The sequence below is a fragment of the Macrotis lagotis genome, chromosome 3 (genome assembly GCF_037893015.1).
Source record: "Macrotis lagotis isolate mMagLag1 chromosome 3, bilby.v1.9.chrom.fasta, whole genome shotgun sequence".
In the NCBI taxonomy this organism is placed as follows: domain Eukaryota; kingdom Metazoa; phylum Chordata; class Mammalia; order Peramelemorphia; family Peramelidae; genus Macrotis; species Macrotis lagotis.
Window position 1 is genome coordinate 233,269,630 of NC_133660.1, and position 19,397 is coordinate 233,289,026.

Sequence of the window (19,397 nt, forward strand, 5' to 3'; positions counted from 1 at the left end):
TCTCTCCCCTATCTTTCTTTCTCTTTCTCTCTTTTCTCTCTCTCTTCCTTTTGCTTTTCCTTCTTTTCTTTTGTTTGTTCCTTCCTTTTGCTCTCTCTTCTTTCTTTTCTTCCTTTTATTCTCATCCTTCTTTTCTTCCTTTTGTTTCTTTCTTTCTTTTTTCTTTCTTTCTTTTTCTTCTTTCCTTCCTTCCTTCCTTCCTGCTCAACTAATGTTTGTTGAATAACATCTATATACCCATACGTTTGACTCTTGAGTTAGAAAAAAAAGATAGCAAGATGCATATGACTTAGATCCTGCCCTCTGGAGGCTTAAAATCTAGTAGGGGGGATAATAAATGTACTTAAGAGGATCATAGATTTGAACAGAGGGGACGTTAGAAATGATCTAATCATTATCATCATCACAATCTTAAAATTAAAAAGAATCTAAGAGATCATCTGTTCCAACCTCCCCTCACTTTACAGATGCGGAAACTGAGGTGTGGGGAAGTCATGGCTAATCTAAGGTTCATCCAGGTACTAAGGAGCAGAGACAGGATTTGAACTCAAATCCTCTGACTCCAAATCCAATGCTTCTGCACACTATTTTTAAAGTTCACATCAAACTTATAACAACTACTCACTAGGTCTAGAATGACTATTTCAGTCTTTGTGGATGAAATTATCACTTAGGCAAGCTATAATAAAAATATTAACAATTCTGATTTTTGGCAAGATCAAGTTCAAACAGCTGTCTCGATAGTTGAATTCCCTATAACTACTATTTCATGTCTCTAGACCCTAACTCAGCATCTATTTGCTTTTCTAATCCAAATAATCTGAAATAAATTGGAATGAAAATATTGCATTCATTTTTGTCTCCACTGATCATTATCTAAATCTATGGGGAATTGCCAGTATGGTTCCTGGATCTTCTCATATGAGTAATATGTTACTTCCATCCACTCCATCCTTTTTATTTTATTCTGCTCCTCCTTTGAATAATGTATAGCACTTCTGAACTCTATGTCTTCTCATGAGACTAGTCCCACCATGTTTCAGTGTTTGCTTCCTTGGTTGAACATCTCCAGTTCACCATCTAACTGGTAGTTGTGCCAGATTGTGAGATTTTCTATATTTAAAAACTAGAAGGGAACACAGATTATCCAGTTTGACCTCATTTTACAGAGGAGGAAAATGAGGCACAGAGAGGTCATCTGAACCTTATGTATTTTTTTATGCAGACACATGAAATCATTTTCTTTTGCTGACTTTGTTTTTGCATTTTATACTCAAATCACTATACTATATAACAGTATATAGGATGCCATGTTGTATGCCTCCAGGTTTGATTGTGAGAGTCATTTGTAGATATATTTTTCTCTCTTCCTTGAGGCCTTGAGGGCAGTAGTACCCACTTGATTTACAATTGTGCTTTGGGGGGGAGACAAGTGGGATCTCTATTAATCTTGTTATATAACAAATTGGTTTCTGGACAAATTCCAGAGAGAAGGAACCAGATGATATTACTCAAGTCCCTGGATCATCTCTCTTCTTGTGGGTGCCCCTGGTGTGGCCAGGTACTGATGCCAAAACTCCCAGGGGAGTGATTTGCTCAAGTTAGTAAAAGAGCTTTTACTACTAATTCTGGCAATGAGAGAAAAAGCATCATGTGTCTTTCCTGGGAAAACTACTTAGTACTTAGAACACAAGAGTCTATGTGGTAAAGGTACAAGATAAAAAAAAAACCCTCCTCTTGGGGAGACCACTGTGGAGGAGAGAGCAAGGTGGGACTGGGCTAAAGAATTCATAGACTTAGTTTCATTTTCAACTAATTATTCTTGCTAACTTGGTGCTAAGTTCAAACTCAGTTGTTTCTTCTAGGGAAGTATGGGGGGGAGTTATGTTTATCCTTCATTCTTGAAGAAGATCATGATGTCAGGGAGACAATGCCAAGACATGCAAGTGAATTGGCTTTAAGTGAGGGAAGAGCTTCAAAGTTACCAGCCTCATTTTCTCCTCGGGAGACATCTGAGTCCAGGGGTTAGACAGATAAGGTTCAGGATGACTAGAGATGGCCTTAGAAGACGTGGGAGACCTTGGCCTTTTTGAATTATAATTACTTTCAGCATTTGGAAAATTTCAGTGCCTTCTGAATTTCAAAGCCCCAGTTGTTTCGGGATAGTTTCTGTTTTAATTTCTTATTAATAATATATTTTAGTTTTCTATCACTTTCATTTCTGAATATTGCTTTGTCCTTCCCCTCTACAGAAAGCAATCCCTTGTAATGAAGAACAAAAAAGAAAGCAATGAGGTGGAGAGAAGGGAGAATACAGTTCAATAAAACTAATGTACATATCGACTGCATCTGACAGTGGACCACACTCAGAGTTCTTCACCTCTGCAAAGAAAGTAAAGGACATATTTTCTTGTCTCTAATTTGTGGTCAAGCTAGGTCATTGAACTTACAACAAAGTGGTATATTTGTTGCTGTTGTTTCTATTTACATTGTTATAGATACTGTCTATGAAATTTTCCTGTTTTTTCTTACTTCACTTTGTATCAGGGTCAAATTTTCTAAATTACCCTTGCAAAGCCAAGCCTATAGTAACCACCAAAATTCTGTCTTCCCAATTGCTGGTGAGTTTGAATGATCAGTGAGGTTCTGATTCTCCAAGGGGGAGGTAGGTGGTGTAGTAGATAGACCACTGAAATTAGGAGGATCTGAGTTTAAGTCTGACCTCAGATATTCGATATTTATTATGTGTGTGACCTTGGGCAAGTCACTCCAGACTGTCTTACATCCAGAGCTCAAATCTAGCCTCTGGACCCAGATGGTTCTGGGAAAAAAGTGAGCATTTTCTCAATCAAATCCAATTCACTTGCTTGTCTTAAGTTATCTGGATAAAAACTGTAACAAAATCTCCCTGATGTCATGGTGGTCTTTGAGAATGAAGAACAAAGATCATCATCATCATCATCATCATCAATTTCTTAAGTATTTCTACATCTTCTCCCCTCCTATACATGTATGCACATACACACACACATGCACATACACACAGTCACACACACACATGCACATACACACAGTCACACACACACTACCCCAGCATGAATTAGTAGCAGAGTCCAAATCTTGATTTATACTCTATGTCCAAGCCCCCTGCTCCCTATACCCAATATCTAGTTGTAGTTGACCTAAAAAAGAACTCTATAAAAACCCATCATATCTAAATGGGGGTAGTTTTCAGACCATGCTGACTACTGATTTAATGAGAGAAGTTGAGGGAAGGAGCATCAATTTGAAGATCTAGTCATGATTTTTATTCAGGTTTCAGTGCTCCCATTCAACAGACCCTCCAATATACTCATTTCCATCATTGAGTGGGAGTACCCCGCTCAATCAGGTCAGTTTGTTTAACTTTCTTTCTGCTGCCTTTGTATTCTGTCCCATCCTATATTTTGGAATCGCAAACCTCACTTTAAATTACACTCAAACCATCCTTTCTTCAACACTGTATCTAAAAGAGTCAGAACTTGCCTCACCATCTAACCATCTAACCATCTTACATGTGTGTAAGGAAGTTGTGTCATTGTGGAATTTTACAAAGAAGTTGATGCAAACTGATGGACCATCTAGTTTGACCCTCCTCATTTTACAGAGGAGAAAAGAAAGGAACAGAAAGGCCAACTGCCCCTTGGTATGTAAGCTCTTTGAGGACATGGGCTAGTATTTCACTTTGTATTCCCAGAGCTTAACCTAATATCTGGCATATGGTAGGTACTTAATAAATGCTTGTTGATTGATTGGTATGTTTCGAGAGGTCTGTTTGTTTATTGGATTTAGCTAGTGTCCCTTGACATTAATGATGTACCTGAAGGAAATTTGGTGTGACTGGTGAGTTCCAATCACCTAAGCACCATTAAAATTGAGGTGACGAGTCTAAGTCCTCTTGGGTGATCCATGGATTCTTTTAACTTTATTTCTGCAAAAAATGATGCAGCCAGTTAATAAAAGCTTTTCTATGTTCATTTTGACTTGATCAAATGCTGCTGTGTTAGGTAGGATCATTGGTCTGAATTCCATGAATCTATTTCTGGGGCTTGATTTGTCATATGGTCTCTTATGATGGCAGGGCCAAGTCAGGTTGAACTGGAAAAAACCCAGTTGTAACTGGGGCTACTGACTTAATGCTAAGAAGCTTAGGGAAGGAATGAAAATTTCGAAATTTTGTCACAATTTTTATCCAGATAACTTAAGACTTTTTATATTAGAGTCAATGTATAATGATGATGATGATGATGATGATGATGATGATGATGATGATGAAGAAGAAGAAGAAGAAGAAGAAGAAGAGAGCTGTCCTTGGTATCAGAAAGACTGACTTCAAATCCTTCCTTTATCATGCCCTGATGGGATGACTCCATGGAAGTTACGTAACTTCTTAGTGTTCCCAGACAACTCTCTAAGATGTACACATTTCATGTTAGTGATCCTCATTGTAAATGGGAGTTTCTAAAAAAAAAAAAAGTGCAGGCAACAATCATGATTTCAGACAGTGACACTAAAAATAGACATAATAAAGAGAAATGAGTAGAAAAACTGTATTATGCTTAAAGGCACAACTCAACAAATTAATGTCAATGCATAACACATATGAACCAAACTACATCTAAATACTTAAAGAAAAAGTCAGTTAAATTGTGGAGAAAACTTTATAGTAAAACAAAATAACTAGTAAAACTATAGTAAAACAAAGAATAATCAGTGAAACCTAATAAACAAATGATGATGATGTTTGTCTTTCATTCTCAAAGAAGGTCATGACATCAGCACATGAATTGGTTTGAGTGAGGGGATGCTGTGCTGAGTCACCAGCCTCACTTTCTCTTCCAGAACAATCTGGGTCCAATGGTTGGATATAATCATGACAACTGGAGATGACCTGGACATGAGGCAGTCAGGGTTAAATGACTTGTCCAAGGTCATACAGTTAAGCAAATGTCTGAGAATGGATTCAAATTCCCATCCTCCTGACTCCAAAACCAATGCTCTATTCACTGTGCCACCTAGATGCCTGGAATATCAAATTAAAAAATTCTCAAAAAAGAAATTTAAAAAACTTGAAAACAAACAAAATCAAAACACATTGAATTAATGAAGATAGGAGCTTTTTTTCTGGGGAGAAGGGAAAAATATCTAATAAATTAGCTAAGCAGCAAATCTGATTTTTAAAAAGAAAGAGCAAACCAAATTGTAGCTAAAATGAAAAAAAAGGAGAATTCACAACAATTGAAGAAGAAATAAAGGTAACTCTTAGAAGAAGGTGCTTCCTCATGGAGAGTTCTCTACACGAAAAGAATCACAGGTCTGGAGTAAAAATAGCAACCAAAAATTAGTGAAAAAACACCTGAGTCTTTCCTTTCCTCCTAGATACCAAGGCAAGTTGGTATTTACTAACTGTTATCTATCATATCCCTAATAATTAACACACACACACACACACACACAGACAGACATTAAGATTTGGAAAGCACTTTATGGGCATAAGACTTCTCTGAGGCAAAGTCCTATAATTATTATTATAACCTTTTTTTTCAAATGAAGAAAGTGAGGTTCAGAGAGGATAAGGGACTGACCTGTGGTCACACAGTAAGTTTTAGGGATAGGATTTGAATTCATATTTTTTGATTTCTAAGTCCTGCACTCTAACCATTATGCCTCTTAAGAGTTCAGCATCCCAGATGTCAATTTTGGAAAGGCCTTCAGAAAGCACTCAGCCCAACCCCCTCAAAAGAAACTAAGTTTCAGGATAATAAAGTTACTTGCCAAAAGTCATATAGTGATCAAATAGCAGAATAAAACTGTAAATGTATATATTTTGGTTTTAAGTCCAGAGTTCTTTTGATTCATTTTACCTATTCTATTATCCATTTAATATTCCACTCTTTAAAGTAGTTGTTTGAGATAGGTTTCCTTCATAGATCTCCAGGAAGCTACCAGAGCTTTTGACTTACCTACTGCTAATGTGGATCTATACTATGTTGTGTGTGTGTGTGTGTGTGTGTGTGTGTGTGTGTACTTTTCTATAAACAAGCATATTGTAGTTATACTTTTTGGGTAGTGGTGGTTGACCTGGGAAGGAAGGGGCAGGGCTACACAAGGTGTTAAAGGTAGAACTTGAAAAACTTGGGAACAGACTGAATGTGTGGGTGGAGAACTGGGGACTGTAGCCAGCTTACAGCCATGGCTAGAAGGGAAGCTGCTGGTGATATTGGGGAAATTAGAAAAGGATTACATTTTGAGAAGGAAAATATTGAATTTGGGGGGGGGGGGAGGCGTGTTTTAGAAATATAACTTGAGTATTAGTAAGAAAGATAATGATAATAGCTCATATTTCTATAAAAAGCACTTTCTTCATTACATCCTTTTGAGGTGATACTCACAGGAGGAACTTCACTTTCCAGATGTAGGAGGAGCTTCACTTTCCAGACGTAGGAGAATAGGGTTAGAAAACATAAGTAACTTACCCAAGGTCCTAAAGCCAGTGTCAGAGGTGAACTTCAAATCCAAGTATCCAAGATCATCATTCTTTGTATCATATTGCCTCTTTGACCTCATAGTTAATTCATTCAAGACTTGGAGCTATACTCTAGGACAGTAGTATCAAATTCAAATAGAAACACATATAAGGATGCATACTTACCACATGTTGACTGAGAAGAACCACATAATATATTCCATTGTGTTTTTTAAATGTTTCTGAATTATATTTTAATTTGGTTGGCAATTGGGGGTTGGCTGAATTTGGGAGGGCTCTAATATCTCTGCTTTAAAACATGGGTTCTTGAATTGTTAGTGCAGTCTGTTGAAGCCTGTGGAAATTTTTTCTGAATAATGTTTTTAAAAATGAAATAAAAAACATAATACAAAAAATTATATTTTGATAGTTACCAGATTATTAAGGCCCTAAATTTAGGGAGCCCAGATTAAAACCCCTAATCTAGGCAGACTATAACCTGACTTCCTAGCTGCAAGAGGGCAGGAAGTTTTGTTCTTCCATATAGAACAGAGCCCTACACCATATAGGTATTCAGGAAATACATGTTGAATAAATGAATAAAAACAACAAAGGGACAAAAATAATAAGAGGATAAGAGAGGCAAGTTTGATTAGGGACCGAGATAGAGATTTTATTCAAAAGCAGCATAATGTAGTGGAAATGACAAAGGTTTTAGAGTCCTAGGAACTTGGTTCAAGACTCATCTTTATCATTTTCCCCCTGTGTCCTTGGGAAAATTACTTAACCTCCCTATGTTTTCTCATCTTCAGAATGAACAAGTTGGACCTCATGACCACAAGCCCTCCCAACTCTATTTCTATAATCCTTTGACTATATGACTTCTAGAGTCCCTATAGCACACAATCTATGATCTACATAAAGTGGTAGCCAAAGCAAGAGTGGTAAACAGATAACTCTCCCTAGCCAGTTTCAGATTCAATCAGCACATTTATGATTATAGATAGCAAAACCATTCAGTCTCCTTGATTAAATTTGTATCTAAGTCTTTCTCAATGCTCTTTCCCACTTTGGTATAGCCAAGGAGTCTAATGATAGCAAAACAATGGCAATAACTATCAGAGGTGGCTGTGAGAGACAAAAGGAAACACAGCCTCATTAATCTCAGCCCCCTCATTTTACAGTGGAGAAGCCTCAGGTCCCTAATAACAATGCATTACCCTTTGCAATTTGCAGTATTCAGTGCAAGGATCATTATTTTTTCAGTTTTTTCCAGGTGAGGAAACTAAGGCTCAGGAAAGCTAGACAATGTGACTGGTAGAGTCAGAACTAAATCTGGATCCAAGTATTCTCATTCCAAATTCTACGGAACTATTTCTACCATATCATACAATACTTAAGGCAAATCTTACATCTGGGATCTTAGCCTCTCCAGCTGTTTTTATCCCTAGAATGAAAATCACAAAATGGGGAGTTCATTTGTATGACTATACAAATACAATACAACAACAACAAAAAAAGAAAATGACTTTTTCTCTATGGGACTCAGTTTTCCCCACTAAAAATAATAATGATAATGATAATGATGATGGTAGCTAAGTGTCAGTCATTTAGCTATGTTAAGTGTTCTAAGAACTTAACAGTTACTGTCCCCATTTTACTGACAAGAAAACTGAGGTAAACAGAAGTGATTTGCTCAGGGTTATATATATAATAAGTGACTGAGGCAGGATTTGAATTTAGGTTTTTTTGATTCCAAGCCCAGTGCTCTATCTACTGTATCACATAGATGACAGTCTTGAAAATCTGGATCATTCTATATCTTTCTTTGTACTGGGTAGGGAATGTGGGAAACTTATTTTTTTAAAAATAGAGATACAATGATTTTTATTTCTTTGAAAATCAGCTAGGAGGCACAGTGGATAGAGCTCGGGGACTAGAATCAGAAAGGTCTGAGTTAAATTTGGCCTCAGACACTGCCTATCTATGTGACCATGGATAAAAGCACTTGAACTCTATTTTCCTCAGTTTTATCAACTACAAATTGGGGAATAATAAGAATGCCTAACTCATATGGTTGTTGTGAGGACTAAATAAAATAATATTTAAAAAGCTCTGAGAGTGGATACTATATAAATATATCTTTTTTTTTTTCCTTTTCTCTCCTGGTCTTTCTTTCCACTGTGCTGGGTTGCTCAGAAAAGCTAGCTAATAAATGTTTATTGTTGTTGAGTTTAGGTGGCAGAGCTGGCACTAGAACCTAGATCTTCTCCAGATTCAGCACTCATTTTACTCTCATACTTTATTTCCATTTTGTCTCCTGTCCTCTTTTCCTCCCTCTGGCCCTCATGCCTGCATTTCTACCATTAGAATGTTTGGCATTTTCCTTTTTTGGAAATCCTTAATAAACCTGCCTTGGGCTATTCAGAGTCAGAATGGTATATAAATTGAATTCTTGTGAGGGGAAAAAATCCCTCTTCCTGAGCTAAAGAGAGGTGGGAGCATAAGATTAAATCAGATTTCACAACTTTCTGGGTTGTTACCAGTTGCGATCTAGTACCTCTGCTTGGTTTCTGTGTAATGTTGTCTTGTCAGTCAAGGAAGTGAATCATCCAGGCTGCTGACTTGATGAGTGGTCCCTGTAGCAAGGAGGTCAGGCAATGCATTGGGGTTCTTTCATTGAGAAAGGTTGCATTTAAATGAAAGCACAATACCCTATGGGCCAGAGTTACTCCCTTAGTCTGGAACATGTTGGCTGTGGAGCTGTGCTATACCTCAGAATGACCTGATTTCAGGAGAGCACAGAAGTAGAGGAGATTAGTAATAGTTGTTTGAATCAGAGATCTATTTTTAGTTTGTAAGGAATTCAGCCAAGGGATTCAAAAGAAATTTTTTTTCCTCCTGGGATATTTTCTGGGTATGTGAGATGTAGGACTTCCATGGTAACCTCTGAAGGTTATTCTTTCTGTCTCCAGGGTCATCCTACAAGGGCTTCTCAGAACTCTCCTGCCTATCAGCATGGAGGTTGTTAGGCCAGGGAAATGGCAGAGGGGATGCAGGAACAGGTTGAGGTTTTATTTCATTTTTATCAGGGCTTGCTTCCTCCAAGCCTGAGGTGGTTTCACTTTTCCAGCTGGTCAAATTATGGAATTTCTCCTTGAGCACTCAGCAGAAGTTGTTTCAGAATTTCATCATTGAAAAGGAAGTCAGTGACCAGATGCACAAGAATCCTCTCTACAATAGTCTGGCCAAGTGGTCATCTAGCCTTTGCTTGAAGATATCCAGTGGGAAGAAAACCACCACCAACCAAGATAGCCTTTTTGGACAGCTCTAATTCTCAGGAAATCTTCCTAAAGAAGATATGCCTCTTTTTTCAAAATTGTTTTTGCAAGGTAATCAAGGTTAAGTGACTTGCCTAGTTAAGAGTCAAGTGTCTGAGGACATATTTGAATTAAGGTCCTCCTGAATCCAGAGCCAGTACTCCATTCACTGCATGGGGCAGCCTCTTTGTCACTTTTAACTATTACTCCTAGTTTTGCCTTCTGGGGCCAAAAAGAACAAGTCTTCTAGGTGAGAGCCCTTCAAAGACCAGTCATGTCCCCTGCTTCACTTCTCAAACAATCCTCCTTATCTGGCTAAACAACCTTAGTTCTTTCAGCTAATCCTGATGCACTATGAACTTAGACAACCTCACCATCCTTCTTGCTTCCTCAGGATGCTCTAATAGATAATCAATATCCTTCTTAAAATATTCCAAAATGAATATAGCATACCAGAGATGATCTGACCAGGCAAAAGACAAAGGGACTATTAGCTTTATGTCCCTGGAAGCTATGTTTCTCTCAATGCAGCCTATAATTGCATGAACTTGCTCGCCTCTCATCAAATTGTTGAGCTGGTAATGCACAGAAGCTTCCGAGAACCCATATGACAGATTTGGGAAATGTGACAATACATCTTTTCCCAAAGGTCCTGCCCCTTCCCACTTTCCACTTAAGCTATACAACATCTACAAATGTTTCATATTCCCTAGAGCCTCGGATGACTAGTCTACTCACACAACAACCAGGTTCATAATCTGATCTAAATTTAATTTCCTTCTCAGAGACCCTGAATTCTGCTCTAGAATAGTTACAGAATTTTAGTGACTTTCTGCTGGTTATCCCAAATCTGTTGATGTAGTAGAGTTGCACAGGAAAGAACTGGTACTATATGTCAGGACATTCGGCTTCAAATTCATGCTCTGGGGTCTAGTTTTCTCATTTAAAAAAATGAATAGATTGGATTAGATTGCTCTGAAGCTATTTCATTCCTGTTGACACATAGTAAACAATAAATACTCTTTGAAACATTCATTCCTTTAATTTTTCATATTCTAAGGTCCCTTTCAGCTCTGATATTAAATTTATAGTTCTATAAATCTAAAATTATAAATGTCTTTGTTCTGAGACATGTTAAAATAATATTGAACTGGAATCAGTAAGCATTAATTAAGTACCTTCTCTTTGCTAATCATTAGGGCTCTGGAAAAAACAATAACCCCTACACTCAGATAGCTTATTTTCTTTCAAGGGGGAAAATAAGAATTCAGATAAGTGTATATGAATGAAATTCCAAAAAAATAAAGTGTTTCAGTCCTAGATTTTTTTTAAAACACTGATAATTTAGTTTTTTTTAACTTGATTCCTTATGGTTGAAACTCTGAAAGGCTAACCAGAGTCTATCTTCCTACCTTAAAAGAACTAGTCCATGGAGACAAATTGAATCAGTCTTTGATGTTTTGGGATCTTGCAGGACCTCAGGGTCATCATTAAAAATATAAATTCTCATTGTCCTGGACAATAGATGTATTTAACCGTATATCAGGTCCATTTTAATGATGTAGACAATTAAAACAGGCTATACTGCATTCCCAGAAAACCTCTTGAAATTCCTTCTTTGAAATATACACCCAATAATTTAAAAACTCATTTTTAATGGTTTGGGCACAGAGACCTGTTCTAGGTACTAGGGAAGATGCAAATTTGAGACAACATGTAGTTTTTGGCTTCCTTCACCTCAGCAAATACTTATTAAGAAACTACCATGTCAGACATTGTAAAGTGATGAGAATGCAATGACGGTATCAAAATAGCCCTGGTCTTCTAGGGACTTATAGGCTATGCAACAGAATACTCAAGTGAAAACTACCAAGAAGGAAATGAAAAGAGCCATATAAAGTGTTATCAGAAAATTAAAAGAAAGACTTTAAACTGGTGGGATTAGGGAAGACTTCATGATATTCTGAATATGTGATGGGTGCTTAATAAATGATTCTTAAATTAAATAAAGGCAGGGAATTCTATCTAAATTTTATATCCCCTGTAGTATATAATATAGTCTTCTGCTTCATATCCCTAGAGCCTCACTAGCATATAGGTAGTGCTCTGTATACAATAGGTGATTAATAAATGTGTATTGGAATTATTGGAGAGGGTGGCATCTAGACTGAGCCTTGAGGGAAAAGAAGAATTTTAAGAGGAAGAAAGAGGTAATGAAAAATATATTCTAGACATAGGGGGCAGTCACTATGATGGCATTAAATGTGTAAATAGCAAGTTGAGTCTGGAGAACAAGTAGTAGTTTGAACAGAATATTGAGGCAGGAGTGAAATGTTGAGGCCTGGTAAAATAAGGCTAGAAAAAATAGCTTTGCAGAATCAGATTGCAAAGGACCTTAAATGTCTGGATTATAAGTTTGTATTTTATTCCATAGTTAATAGGAATCACTGAAACTTTTTGAGCAAAGATATCACATGATAAGACCTATGAAATAGGATGGATTAGAGAGGAGAGAGACTATAGACAGTGAAACCAATTATGAGGCATAGTAGCAGCCCTAGTCAAAAGATGGTAAGACCTTGGATGGAAGCAGTGTGAATGGAGAAAAAAAGAGACAGATGTGACAAATATCATTAAAGGAGAAGAGACAAAGCAAGAACTTGACAACAGAAAAGGACTCTCAACTAAATTGCATTTGGAACTGGGTAGGTTTTAGAGTGAGAAGAACTGGTTTTGAATTTTAATTCTTGTATGATCTTAGGCAATTCATTTAACCCCTTGGCCTCAGTTTCTTCATCTGTAATATGAAGGAGTTGAAGTAGATAAACTCTGAAGTTCCTTTCAGCTAAAGCTCTTTTATTCTATGATTCTTTTAGTTCTAAATATATGATTGTATGGTCCTGTGATTGGAACCATAGAGGTGGTGAAGAGGGTGACAGTTAAGCATATGAAAGTTGGTGCTTTTTACTTTAAGTAATTGGTAGACTTGGCACTGCCATGAACAAAAATAGTACCTCATTCATACCAAATACACTGGTTAATGGATGTTTTCACTCTATATCTACTATATTTTGTAAACATCCTTCAAGATATAAAGGTAGCACATCAAATTTATGAAACAAAATATCCTTAATTTTTATTGTTTAATTTGAAATACTCAATCCCTCTTATATTCTGTTCAGTCATCACACATTTATTGAGTGTCTGATGTTTGCAGGATATTGTTCTAGGAAAGAAGGGAGTATGCTAAGATGGAGAAGAGCCCATAGAGAACTTATAGACAGGTAGCACAGAACTGCAGGAAAGGTTAAATAACCAAAGAAGAATGAAAAACAATATGAAATTGCAATGAAATAAATTAGAGGGCTAAATGAGTAGTATAGACAGAAGTGTCTTTGCGATTCTGCAAGATGTTCAGGGAAAGCTTGCTGGAGGAAGTGAGATTTGAATAGTTCCTTGAAGTGTTGATAAAATTCTATTAGGGTGAGAGCATATTAGGTAGGAAGAAAGTAGGAACATAGACTCAGAGGCAGGAAAATGCATCATGCATTTAAAGATGTTTATTTGAAGTGAAAGGATTATGGCAGGGTAAAAAGTGAGAGAGAAAACTGGTCAGGTAATGATGTTTGTCCTTCATTCTTGAAGAAGACCTTGACATCAGGGGAGGTGGTACTATGACAAGCACATGAATTGGATTTCAGTGAAAGGTGCTGTGGTGAGTCACCAGCCACATTTTCTCATCCACAGCTATCTAGATCCAGTGGCCAGATATGAATCAGGACAACAGAAAATGATCCTAGATATGAGGCAATCAAAATTAAGTGACTTGACTGAGATCATACAGCTAGAAAGTGTCAAGAGTCTGAGGCTGGATTTGAACTCCTGCTGACCCCAAGACTAGTGCTGTATCCACTGTCCCTCCTAGTTGCCCTCTGGTTAGCTGGTGCTGGAGAGAAAATTGACCAGGGAGGTGCATCTATAGACCCTCAAAAGTATGAGGGGACTCATATGGATTTGGAAGAAGTGTGGTCACAGTGGAAAAAACATTTGGATCTGGAGTCAAAGAACCTAACTTCAAACCCCAGTCCCTTAATGTTTTTGAGCCTCAATTTCTTCCTCTGTAAACTGAGGAACTTAGACTCCATGGCTTCTGGAATTCCTTTTAGCTCTAGAATTATGATCCTATGGTCTGTTTAAGGACCATAACTAATGAGAAAGGAATCCATGATCCAGGCACTTCCCCTCTCTGAGGCAGGTTTGAGTTCTAATCCAGCTTCAGACACTCAAGTGGATTTATGGCCTTGGCCAAATCCCTTAACCTGTTTGCTTCAGTTTCCTGAGTAGAATTGGCATAATTACTCTTACCTCTCAGAGCTCTAAATGGTATTAATATTTGTGAAACTCTTAAGCACAGTGCCTTTATCTATAACCTGGTTACCTCCCAAGGGTAATTGTGAGTTGGGTGCAAGTTTTTTGGGTTCTCACTATTTTCTCAGGGTTGTTCATCTGGCTTCCCCCCCACCCAGATATGTACAAATTCCTTAATGAAAGGTAACCATGGAGATCTTGCCCTCATGAAACCTAGTGGTGGCTGGGCAGGAGAAAATGGAGACAAAGCTAAGGGCAGAGTCAGTGCCCAGAAGTACCCAAGCTGAGAAGGGAGCATCCCTCTCTTAGTGGAGTAGCAGCAGATCCCATGGAGGCATCTGGGGCTAAACTGGGCTCCCAGAAGAGAGGGAGAAGCCTCGCTGCTGCTCAGCATAGAAGGGGTTAAAAGACCCACAGCCCAGTGAGGGCTGTGTAGGCAGGCAGGCAGGCTGGCAGCTAGCTCGGCTCTGCGAGGGTGCAGTGATCAGTGAAGCAGCAGAATTCAATTTGCAGCAGTGACCTAAGAGGGGCTATTTTTAGTAAGAAAATAGGTCAGGGGATGTGGTGGTGCAGACTGACAAATGAACAGCTTCCCCCCTCCTCCTTTCCCCGGGGGGCTTGTTTCCTCCTCTCCCACAAGAGGGGAGCACGGAGGTGAGGGAGGAAGCGGGGATTAGACACCACCACAAAGAGTCTGGGTTTTCATTGTGAAATAATCATAGGGAGGGGAGAATGGAAAGCAGCACCCCCGCCCTCACTCCAGAGCAGGGTGAGTGGAGCTTCCCGCCTGGACTACATGGAGGGGGCTCCTAGAAGGTGGTGGGAGGTGGGGTGGCAATGATGCTCTGAGATAGGAATTCATCACTGACAGCTTTGGGATGGATGCGCTGTCCAGCCTCTGGCTCCTGAAACTGGCGGCATTCTGTCTTCGAGCTGCGCTGGACAAGTGCTCCTGTACTGAGATGGTTAGGTAATAGCCCAGTCAAAACGACCTTTTGTTGAACTTTCTCGCAGGTCAGAGTCCCAACCTCCCTAATGGACCCGGTTACCCCAAGTGCTCTTCAAAGGGGACGCTGGAAGAGGGCTCAGCCTGCTGGGGAGTACCAGTAGAACTTCGACCAACCCCCAAATCCAGCTGTTATGTACCCAGTCTTTTACCTCCAGTCTTTTAAAAGCTGCCACACCTGCTGGTAGGAAATACCACCTGCCAGCACAAGGCGTGCTGTAGCTCCCATGCTGTTGGCACAGAAGAAGGAGACAATCTTGTTAACAAATGCACTAATTAACTCATGGCAGCAATTTTTCCGTGTCTGCAAAAGCCACCACAAACCAATGTGAAGGCTTTCAGTGGGAGCCACCTTTATTTCTAATATAACTTGCCTTTTGCAGGAAATATCAGCTAGTGTTATGGCCTGTCTAGAAAAGCCCCCCTCAGCACCATGAACAGCTCATTGTGCCTGTCTTGCCCCTCTTTGAGCTGAGCCAGTGGCAGTCTGGGAGGGACTTCTGAAACTATCTAGATCTCACCCCACTTCCATTCTATTTTACTCACTTTAAAGATAAGCATCTGATCTCAGCGATGAAATAACTTTTCCAAGAGCTCAAAAGTGGCAGCACTAGGACCAAATTTTCTGACTCCAAATTGAGCACTCTCCCCACTGTTTGCATAGCCATTGACATGCTGGGCAATGTGCATTCTAAGAGTCCACTTAACTGAGGATACCTAGTGAATGATTATTAAATATTTAGATGTAACTCTGCAAGAAAAATATTAAAATCACAAAATAGCAAATCTGGAAGAGATCCTAGAGCATCCAACTTCAAATGTTAGAGTTGGGAGGAGTTTCTGAGATGATTTTACAAATGAGGAAACTGAGGGACAGAGAATCTAAATGACTTATCCAAGATCACACAGATAGTGTCAGAGCTAGACATTCCTAAATATGGAACTATATCTACTGTACCACACTGCCAAGAGATCTTCAAACAATGCTACATTTGAAAGAAACCATGTAATATATTTTAGAATGACAGAACTGGGGGAAATAATAATACATTGTGATTTAGAACTGGAGGAAACCTTGGAATATTTCATGTGAGAGCTGGAATCAACCTTAGAATGGAAGAATAAGGAGAGACCATTTATTTTAATCCTTTTATTTTAACAGAGGAAGAAACTTAGGTCTGGACAAAATAAGAGTCTTTGTAGAGAATCTTAGAGTTAGGCAGAACTCCAGAGGTCATCTGGATAACCTCAAAAAGGTGAGAGGGTCATAGCATCGTGTATATAAAGGTAGAAGGGACCTTGGAGACCATCTAGTCATATACCCCTTTCATTTTCTGCTTGAGGATGCCAAGGCACAGAGAGGTCAAGTTATTTGCTGGGCAGAACCAAGATATGAATAAGGTCTTCTGACTTTTAATTTCTTATTGTTTCTACCCCAGCTACCCAAGTTCACACAAGTAAGTGGCAAAGCCAATGGTAGAATCCAGGTCCCTAGACTCTTTGACTCTTAATTTTTGCTATTCTGTACTGTGTGCCTTTAGGTTTTACTTTAATTTAGACTGATACATTGTAGAGGGAAGAGAGAAGGGCATCTTTGACTGCTACTGTCTCTTTGTCCTTTAGGTAATTTGTTTCTGAGATATGGCCTTCATGAGAAGGACCAACAGTTTTAACAGTCTGGTTGGAAATGCTCAGGTGTAGAAACAAAGTATTCTGTTCCTGGCCTTGTGCCTATCATTTGTTCTACTTTGGATCAGATCCACAGCATGTATTTTTTCCACTTTGATCTGGTCCCAGTGTGAAGAAGAGATTTGCTGCTGCCTGTCCTTTGTTTTCTTTTCTTGTTCTACCTCCTCATCCCCAGGCTGTCATCACTGCAGTAATGCTTTTCTTGCCTCCTAATGCATTGCCCTAGGATGGAGCATATCCTCTGGTGTCACCCTATGCAGCCAACTCAGTGGCTTAAAGTCATTGCTGGCAGGTATAGATAGACTCCCAAACAGAACAGAAAGGTGATAGAAGAACTGGGTCCCTGGGGGATTAGCCTCTAAATTATGCCCTTTCTCTGAAAGTGCAGCACCAACTGATGAGTCCTAAGATCTCCAACTCATGGTCACTCAGCTTAACAAGCCCATCCCTGCTGCTCACAGCATCTCCCACTGAGCCAATCTGTGACCTTTCCAGATGCACAAGCTGGTCTTGCAGGAGCATTCAGGGATCACATTTTGCCACTTAGCTCTTAGCATCAGGGTGGAAAATTCCTAATGGGTATCTCTTTTCAAATTTAGCGTTGTAAAAAAATGGATTTGTTACATCTCCATGTCATAGATGGCACCCAAATGAATATGATCACAGCCTTATTGGCACTTTAAATTCCAGGCCTCCAAGTAAAATATAACAGAGACTTCTTGCCTTTATGTTGATTGCAAAGCCAGCAGTCCCTCCTCCCATCCCTCTTTGTCAGTGTTTGTTTAAGGCATCAAACATATCTATACTCTAGAACCACAATGTACAAGGCAAGGCAGTTTTATTTTATTAATTTGGGAGGGTGGGTTTATTTATATCCTCTCACCACTAGGATAGAACTAAAACTCCAGGGATTAGATCAGATTTACACAGAATCAAACACATATTTGTATCATGTGACTTTGAATTTGGGAACAGGAGAGAAAGCAGATTGGGGGTAAGTAGTTGAGCTTTTGTATGGACATGAGCCTGAGTTAGTTAGGTATTGACTCTCTGAAGGTCCTTACATACTGCAACCTGGGAATCCTAGGTGTTATAAAATATATATATAAACATCATTGAGATTTCAAGCAGGAATGTGTAATTGTATTCTGAGTCATTAAGTGACCTAATACATGGAGTAGAGAATTTTTTTCTTTTATGATCTCCTGGTAATAGCTTTCTACTCCAAGCTCAACTCCTAATGGGTAAAGGTAGAATGTGTAGGAGGATGATTTATATTTGGTTTCAGCTGTCATTTCCAGTCCTCTTGAGTGTACTTGGTCCTATTTGTAGACTACTCATTCTTTGAAATTTCTCTGTGTCCTTGACTTCTTCAAGAATAGGGAACTCTCCTAGAGCTATAGCTGCTCCATCTATGACTACCTCCCACACTAGGAGAGATCAGGGATTGTATTGGTTTCCTTTTCATTTCCTCCCTGGTATTTGGTACCAAGACACACACACACACACACAATGGGAAAGGGTTTGCAAGTTGAGAGTCAGCATGGTATAGAGAGCAAGCCTTGAAGCCAGGAAGTGTATGCAGTGGGGAAATGTCATCAAACAAACATATACAAAAAGGGGGTTAAATTCCTACATCTTAAAATAATCAGATTTATACCATTTTAAGATTCTATAGTGTAAGAAAAGAAGATTTTTTGTTAAGTCATTTATGATGTGAAAGGCTGATAACTTAAAAAAACAACCCTGTTCCTAAATATTGTCCTGTGTCTTTGTCCAATTTCTACCCTTGGAGACTAATTTCCTTGACTTAAACATTATTCTTCCCTTCAGTCCTCTTTCTAAATCAGTGTCTTTAGGAATATGGAGATATGCTAACATCCTCTGGGAAGTATGATCGTATTTGTACTTAGGGGTGGGCATAAGGTCTTCTAGACAAGCAGGATGACAACTTGTCAAGGCTATTTTTGAGAAGATTCCTGTTTAAGTACAAGTTGAACTATATGACTTTTGAGATACCTTCCAACTCTAAAAGTACAGAATTCTGAGATCCTGAAAAGGAATTATATTGAAAAGGGAATGAAGGAAAAATCCAAGAGAATGAAAACCTTACTTACCCTTTAAAGCACAGTTCCCCTTCACTGGAAACACTGGATAAATTGACCCCTTCAGGTAAAGACACTCCTATCCTTCCTTGTCCGCCCCCTTTTTTAATAAAATGAGAAAAAGTTTAGTATAGCTCCTAGGATCTATGAAAAAGCGTTTCCCTCTTTATTCCAGTGAGGTGATGTTGGTTGACATCCATTACATTAAATACACTCAACTATGCAGGATACTTGAATTATCAAGATGTGTCTTTGCCAATTACATTGTAAGCTTTGAAAATATTTGAAAGCTAAGAGTGAGTGTAGTGTAGATAGCCTTGGAGCTAGGAAAACCTAAGTGTAAATCTTACCATTGACACCTATTGTCTCTGACTTCTTGGGCAAGTCAGTAGGCACCTAGATGG

At 38.7% G+C, this 19,397-nt stretch overlaps 1 protein-coding gene across 3 annotated transcripts in view; it reads left to right on the forward strand.

Moving 5' to 3' along the window:
* The window catches only part of SERGEF (secretion regulating guanine nucleotide exchange factor), a 255,800-nt gene that overhangs the window by 161,864 nt on the left and 74,539 nt on the right, over nt 1-19,397 (forward strand). Inside the window, exon 11 of one of the 3 annotated variants that reach the window (XR_012477147.1) lies at nt 2,253-2,393. The exons of the other annotated variants lie outside the window; for them this stretch is intronic. The gene's annotated coding sequence lies outside the window, so the exon portion shown is untranslated. The remainder of the gene's footprint in view (nt 1-2,252; nt 2,394-19,397) is intronic. 3 annotated transcript variants of the gene reach the window in all.